This window comes from Fukomys damarensis, unplaced genomic scaffold, assembly GCF_012274545.1.
Source record: "Fukomys damarensis isolate Sample0158 unplaced genomic scaffold, DMR_v1.0_HiC HiC_scaffold_2, whole genome shotgun sequence".
Classification (NCBI taxonomy): Eukaryota; Metazoa; Chordata; class Mammalia; order Rodentia; family Bathyergidae; genus Fukomys; species Fukomys damarensis.
The window spans coordinates 33,380,977-33,389,750 of NW_022900914.1; positions in this window are offsets into that span (position 1 = coordinate 33,380,977).

The following is an 8,774-nucleotide window of genomic DNA, read 5'->3' on the forward strand; positions in this document are numbered from 1 at the left end:
TTCAGCAATTCCACTTTTAGGAAATCATATTTATAAAATGATAAAGATAAGCAGCAATGATTTAGTTATAAGGCTACTCACTGCAGAATTGCTTTTTTTTGGGGGGTGGACAGGGATCCTTGCACTTGTGAGGAAGGTCGTGGAACCTCTGAGCTAAATCCTCAGCCCCAGAATTGCTTTTTAAATAGTACAAGAATAGATCACTACAGATTGTTTTAGAAAATTATGTTCACATAATGGAAAACAGATAACATTAAAAATGACTACGTAGAAGTGTTTTCATTGATCTAGAAATCTTTCTATGGTGTATAGGAAAGTGAAATTGGAAGTTGTCTTGTTGTTTAAGTGTTAGGAATAAAAAAATGCCGAAAGGGCTTCTCCCGCCCCAGCCGCCATACTCCAGCACCCCGGAGGAAGTCTGGGCCCCCAATCCACAAGGAGAGCCACACCTTCTCCTGCCCCAGCTGCCATCACTCCAGTGTCAGGAAGGTAGCTGTGCAGGCACCCCTAAACCCCTGTAACTCCCCTTACACACACACACACACACACACCCGTGCTCTCAGACCTCCTGACTGTGCCAGTCTTTGGACCCACTCTGCAGAGGCAGAGGTGGTTATAAAGGGTATTTTTCTGAGTTCCCAGCTTTGAACATGTTTAAAGAAAGGGCATGGGAAACCTGTAGTAGAACCATGTGGAGTTCAATCATTCAGAAGGTTGGGGAACTCAATCTGGATCTTGCAGCCCGAGATCAGTCTGCGTCATGGGGTTCAGCCATCAGCTAACTGAGACCAGGGGTCTTGCATCCTCACTCTGTCTGAGCCATTAAATGGTAAATATACTATATTGAAATTTTGTTCACTGCAGACATGTTCTTGACTGCTTCTTGATTTCAATTTAATTCAAATGATTTAAGGGTGATAGATTAGTGAATACCACAGGTGGTCAGTTTCCAAGTTGTGCTTGATCTTAATGTGTTGCTGATTGTATCAGTTGGGGTAAAGCATTATGGTTGATTTGATGAGCATTTTCTCTGATGTTATGAAGATGAGAATGTCTGTGGGTCATTAGAGACACAAAAGCTAGGGCGCAACTATATCAGGAAGATTTGGGTGATAACCCAGAGATTAAACTAAGGACAGTCTGATAACAAAAATAAAAATGAGAAAACACTTAAGCAAGACACAAAGACAGACTTCTAGCTCACCAATGGCAAACAGTAGGGCAAATGAGGATGAAAAGGCCAATAGTGAACCACCAGGACACCCTGAACTCAAAGCACAGGAAGTAACAAAACAGATCAATCAGGCTTTAGAAAAATTCAAAACAGAAATATAGATAACCATAGAGATAGTGAGCAAAATGGAAGTCGCAATTCGAGACTCTAGAGCAGAAACTGACAAAAAAATAGATGCGCTCAGAACCATGATAGAAGCCATGAAGGCCCAGCATAAGAAAGAAATGGAAAAAATAAATGCCCAATTTAGGAAAGAAATGGAATCCATAAAACAGATTCAAACAGATATCCAGGAGATTAAACACTCCATTGAGAGTGTACACAACAGAATAAAAGAATGAGAAGACAGACTCTCAGATGTAGAAGATAAGATTGCAGTCAGTGACCATGAAAAGAGAGGTCTCCTAAAAACAGTAAGGGATCACGAGAAATCGATTCATCAACACCTAGATGATGCAAAGAAGAAAAACATAAGACTGAAAGGAATACATGAAGTAGCAGGAGAAAATACAAATGACTTAAAAAAGCTGTTCACAGAATTAATGACAGAAAACTTCCCAAACAGAGGGGAAGAATTTGACATTCAGATAACTGAGGCATATAGGACCCCAACTAGCTACACTAAAAAAAAATATACACTTAGATATATAATAATCAAGATCCCAGAAATACAACAGAAGAACAAAATACTACAAGCAGTAGGAGAAAAGAAACAAATCACATATAAAGGAAAGCCCATCAAAATCACAGCATACTTTTCAACACAAACCCTTGGGCCAAGGAGAGCCTGGAATGAGATATTTCAAGTACTAAAAGAGAACAACCTCCAACCTAGACTGATGTATCCTGCAAAACTCTCTTTCAAAATGGATGGGGAAATAAGACACTTCCACGACAAAGAACACCAGAGAAACTACATGAATACCAAACCAGCACTACAAACAATTCTAAACAAGATCCTAGAAAAAGACAATGAAGGCAACAACACCATGAGGCCCAACAGAGCAAATAGGCAAGGCAAGAAACTAAAGGAGAAGGTGAAAAAGTAAAAAGAGTCAACAAAAGGCCAATAACATGTCAATAATTAGTCAGTACATATCAGTTATAGTCATCAATGTCAATGGCCTCAACTTTCCAATCAAGAGAAATAGACTGGCAAAATGGAATAAGGAGCAAAATCCAACAATATGTTGCATACAAGAAACACACCTACGGCAAAAAGAAGCCCATAGACTGAAAGTGAAAGGATAGAAAACAATTCTCCATGTGACAGTAGCCCAGTAAAAAACAGGGGTAGCAATCTTATTTACAGACAAAGTAAATTTCAAATCAAAACTGATTCTAGTATTATTGATGTAGGACAGTACTGCATCATACCTGTGTGAATGTAAAATATCTTGTACCTCCTTTATGATATAGTAATGACCGTGCTTTATCAGAGCTATATTTAATGATATTACTCTAGAATGTTCTCTTTCCAGATGATGATTAAGATGCTAATAAAAAAAATGGTGCCAGGTACCACATCAGCAACAGAAAACTTTGCTGTTTTCTGGATATTATTCTTTTTTTTGGTTTTGTTTTGTTTAATGGAATGTGCTGAATGTCTATAATTTTGTTCAGATGACTGCAGAACCTGGAAAAGCTGTTGCTGCTATTGATGCACAACATACTGCTATTATTAGTCTTTTTTATATGAATATAAATATATATACATACACACACACACACACACACATATATATATATATATATATATATGTGTATATAAATTGAAATTTGGGAAACTTTAACAGTGCTGTCAACTTTGGAAAAAGTTATCCCAATTTACTGTGTTGAATTGGCACTGTACAGAAATGGACAGCCATATTGGTCTAGAAATGTCAATTTTTTTATTTTTATTTTTCCATTTGTACAGGGGTAACACATTGTACTACATATGTAAGGTCATATCTACGTGGGTTTGATTACAGAAACTAAAAAGTATTCTCTAAATAATGAAAAAAAGAATAAGATAAGACTACAAGAGCAAGAAGCAATTTAAATATGTTCAGGGACCATTTTCATCTTCAGAATTAAGGATTATTTTAATCTTACATCATTGCCTTTTCTCTTTTCTTTCCTTTTTGGTTTTATTTTAGGATTCCCTATTTTTAACGTTCATACAGAGATTTCTTTAACTGAAATACCTTATAGTTTCTTTGGTGTGAAAAACTATAATAGTACACAGGATCGTAATGAGATAATTAATAATGTGAAATAGGAAGTAAAGGGCTAAAGGTGCAGGGAAAGTGGGAAGGGTGAGGGAAAGGTAATAAGGGAGAGAAAAAAAAATATGAGAAACTGAAAAAATGGAAATAAAGTGTTTGTAAATGGGGAGGGGAGGAGGGGGTGAAGGGAGGGCAAGGACAAGGGGAAAAAATAAGAATAAAGACCTATTATGTAAAGGTACAAGATCCCAATGATGAATGTAACTGTATTGTATACCTAGATTGTACCAATAAACTCAATAAAAAGAAAAAATATGCTGAAAAGTTTTGATTTCACTTAGTCTGTCAAGAGAGCTGATCTCACACATCTTAGTTCTTCCATCTGTTTTGGGCTGAATTATGTCTTCCCACCCCAAATTCCCATGTTGAAATTCTAACCTGTAGTACCTCAAAATCAAACTGTATTTTGAACATTGTATATTTATTGTCTTTAAAATAGTACTTAAATTAAAATGAGGATATTAGGGGGCCCTGATAAATATAACTGCCCTCCTTATAAGAAGAGATTAGGACAGTGGTGGAAAACCTATGGCATGCGTTATTGTGTTTTTAAGACAAAAGATGCTAATGTCTGAGTTTTGTTTGTTTGTTTGTGTGTTTTTTTAACTAAAACCTCTGTGTTCAGGTTTAATCACAGTGTTGGCATGTTGTGATAAATCAGTGGGTTTTGAGTTGCAGTTTGGCACTTGGTCTCTAAAAGGTTCACCATCACTGGATTAGGACAAAGGAAAGACCATATAAAGACACAGGGAAAAAAATGGCCTCTGAAGAAATTTGAGGAGAAAAGCCTCAGAAGGAAACCAGCTCTGCTGACACCATGATCTTGAACTGCTCCTCTGACCCAGAACTTTTTAGAAAATAAATTGCTACACCACCCACTTTGAAGAACTTTAGAACAGCAGTCCTTAGATCATAATACTTTATTGTACTCCATTGATAAGATAGGGAAAAACTTTTTACTATATTTATTTAGCTGATAAGATTGCTCTAAGTCAAATGATACCAACTTTTTGCAAACTGTAAAGCATTACATAAATGTAAGCAGTTATTCATATGATCACTGACAAATTTAAAGGGATGTAGTCTTCTTGTTAACATTGAACTTTATAATCTTTTAGTAAGACAGAAATTCATTAACATTAGGGAGATGGGAAAAGGAAATTTCTGTGGGACTGTAATAAAGAAAACAAATGATTTGCAGTGAAAGAAGTGATGAAGTAAGAGAATGCTTCCTTATATGCATGCAAATTGTTAGGCAAGTGTTTGGGTATAATAATATCTAATTTGTACTAAGCATTTATTATATATCAGGCATGGTGCCAAGTACTTTTTACTGTGTTGCTTGGGATGGAACTCAGGACCTTGTGCATGCTAGGCATATCCTTGGTCCTTTTTATTTTGAGTCAAGGTCTCACCAATTTGCCCAGGCCAGACTCAAACATGAGATTTTCCTGCCTCAACCTCTGGAGTAGCTGAGATTACAGGCTTATAGGCATCTGCCACTGTACATGGTGCCAAGTACTTTTTATATGTATTCCCTAATGAAACCTTGTATTAACTCTATGGTAGAAGTGTTGTAGGTGAGTGTTTTTTTGTGTGTGTATGGATATGTTTACATATTTATGTATACATATTTTCTGTTACATGTATCTTAAAGGTAACAATTTGTTCATATGCAGTAGAAAAAGATTAATAAAAATATAAAGTTTATTTTCCAAGAGATGAGCATAGTTTACCTTACTATGGAATACTAACAATAGTATGGAATGAACACACATGGCTACACTATTTTCTTACTCTTACTGTATACACATACATTGCCTTAAGAATGTGTCCCCTATTCTTCTGAGGTAGGACAGACAAAATAATATATAGGTAAAAAGGGGCTAAAGTAATAATTTTAAAAATTGTACTTTTAAGACTACTTTGACCCAGTAAAAGCCACCCAAAATGATCCATATCAGGATTCCCTTAGTTAAATTTAGGCTCCTTTCCTTCTAGACCATCGTATTCAAAATTCTGCAGGAATACTCAAAGTCCATAAACTGACTTAATTGAGAAAGTAAAAAAAATAAAAAACTATAATAGTACACAAGATCCTAATAGGCTAATTAATGTGAAATAGGAAGAAAAGGGCTAAAGTGGGAAGGGTAGGGGAAAGGGAATAAGGGAAAATAAAAAACATGAGAAAATGAAAAAAATGGAAATAAAGTGTTTGTAAATGGGGAGGGGGGTTGAAGGGAGGACAGGGACAAGGGGAAAAAATGAGAACCAAGACCTGTCATGTAAAGGTACAAGATCCCAGTAATGAATGTAACTGTACTGTATACCTAGAATGTAACAATAAACTCAATTAAAAAAAAAAAAAGAAAGTAAAGAGCAGGAACCTGATCCTAAAATAAAGGAACAAGATGAAAGAATTCAAAGAATGCTTAAATTATCCATCTTTAAACAAAACAAAAATCTGGGCTCATACCTACAATATGGGCCAGTATCCTTTGGGGGACACCTTTCCCCTGAGGTTCTCACCCCCTTAAGAGGAGAATAAATGTTCCCTCATTCCAGAAATAAGGTGTATACCCTATTTCTTTGCGTGTGTACCTTTTAATTTTTGCCAAATAAAATCTTTCCTGTGCCTCTTGCTGACTAGTCCTGAAAATTATTTTTCTGTGACAGGAGTAAGTGAACTTGCAAATTTATTTTATGGGGTAGGGTGGGTTACTTTCCCATCTCGACTTTGGGAATCTCCTGTCTGGTGACATTTCTATTTTGTGTTTCTCTCATGACAAGCCTAGTGAACACATTAGCTCAAACCTGTGTAAGCAGCCTGCTCTTCAGCCTGATTTTAAGAATTTCAGGTAGTGTAAGGGAGGGCAGGGATAAAGGGAAAAATAAGAACCAAGACCTGTCATGTAAAGGTACAAGATCCCGTACCAATAAACTCAGTGAGAGAGAGAAAAAAAAAAAAGAATTTCAGGTAGTGGATAAGAAGAAAAGCCTCATGTTTTAAAGAGAAAGTTGAGAAAGTAAAATATTTTCAAATAAATGAGAACATTTCTAGCACTAAAGAGTAATCCACATAGCCCACATTTAGGAACAAAGCTAAGAAAACATAAGAAAGGAGATCTTGCGCATCATAGTTATTTGTGTCTAGTGGAACTGAAAAGCACTAGACACTCAGAAGAGATTAAAGTTACTCTAATGCTCCATAACGGGGATGCAGTTTATGCATTTTATTGCCTCCCAGCTCATTAGAAGCCACATAACTTTTTTTTTTTTTTAACGAAAGGAGGAAACTGGCAGAATAAAATGAGATTTTTATTATAAGTCAGTTTTGAAGATGGAAAAACAGAACAATAAGTGACAGTAATCCATCTCAGGTGTCACTGTATTTTAGCCTAAGATTACTTCTCTACTATGGAAAATAATTAGCTTATTTCCTTCCAAGTAAAGTCTACAAGGAAAATGTAAAAATTTATAAGCAAAAGATAAAGTGAGCTAAATTAAAAGGTAATCTAACCACCAAAAAGTGGAGGAACATACATGTTAGTTCAATTTATCCATTTTACAGTGTATACATATTCTAAAATATGTACATGATAATATATACGATTTTTATTTGCAAAAATAACTTTGTAGATATAAAGAAGACATGTGGGGCTCAGGATTTAGCTCAGTGGTTCTGGCGCCTGCCTTGCAAGCTCAACGACCCGAGTTTGATGCCTGGTATCAAAAACAAAACAAAACAAAACAAGAAGACATATGACAAACTTCACTGTAATAATGAAAAAATTCTTAACATAATGCATTAAAAGCTCCTAGAAATCCAGAAGGAAAGGCCGTAAATATTCCAATAAAAAATGGGCAAAGGATACCAAACGTTAACATAGGAAGAAACCACTTAACTCCAATAAAAGTGGTGGTGAACCTATGGCATGCATGTTATTGTGCTTTTAAAACAAACAAAGTTAATGAACAGTTGTTTCTTCTAAACAAAACATCAGTATTTAGATTTAACTGCAGTGTTGGCACTTTGTGATAAAATAATTTGATTTGGGGTTGCAGTTTGGCACTTGATCTTTAAAAGGTTTGCCATCACTGCAATTAAAAAATACAGTATGAAATTATGTACCATTATAACCTATTATTATAACCTATAACAAAAATATTTTTATTTTTGTTGTTGTTGGTTTGTTTTTTGAGACAAGGTTTCACTGTGTAGCCCACGCTGGCCTCAAACTCATGGCAATCCTCCTGCCTCAGCCTTCTGAGTGCTAGGATTACAGGCACACACTGCCTGGCCAGCAAAAGTATTTTTAAAAAAGATTTTTAAGAAAGAGTTCAGTAATTTTTTCTTGGAAAATGTATTTAAAGGAAATAATGAGACTAGAGATCAAAGGCATATGTGCAAGTATATTCATTGCATACTTGTACATTCATTACATATTATACAAGAAAAAACTTATATTAAAATATTGTAATACAAATTTATTGAGACAGATTAATACAAGTTACCTTTGACCTCTACAATTACAAGAAGTGCTCAAAGTAGTGGCCATTAGCTTCCAGACATTTATTAGAATGGCAAACAACTGTTTTGGGTAACTTTGGTCATTGAGATTGCTGCATGTGCATTTTCCTTCTCTAAGGGCTGGCAGTGCAGTGGGTTTTGTACAATTTGCAATATTCTCTAGGGTCTTCCACATTAGGGTATTACGTTCTATTGAAAAAATATACTATTTTTCTTTTCTTGAAGTATGTATGCATCTTTTTTTTTTTGATGGACTCTGTATAAATAAAGCTGCTTGGTGATGTTTTTGGATGCAAGCACCTTGATCTTTGAAGATCCATTGCCACAATGGATCCCAACCTCTAAATTCAGTTGGAATTATTTGATATGGTATTCGGTTATCAAGACACTTTTTCATTTACTTATTTTGGGGGGGTTAAAATTTTTAAAAATTAGTACATGTTTGCACTTCACCCAGTTTACAATCATCTTAGGGAGTGGTTACATATACATACCTTGTTTCTTTTTTTAAAACATAGGTTCTTCATTTTTTTAATCCCCTTCTAATTCCCTCTTTCTCCCTCCGTCCCCCTTCAATTCCCCTACCCCATTTTTCATTCTTATTGATATTATTAATCTTAGCTTATGTTATGGCATATAATGTTTACATTAATTAAGTTATTAGGTTGCTGTATATGGCACATCTCTATTCTACTTATTTCCCCTACCCCTCCTCCTGACCCTTTTTGCCCCTCTTCCC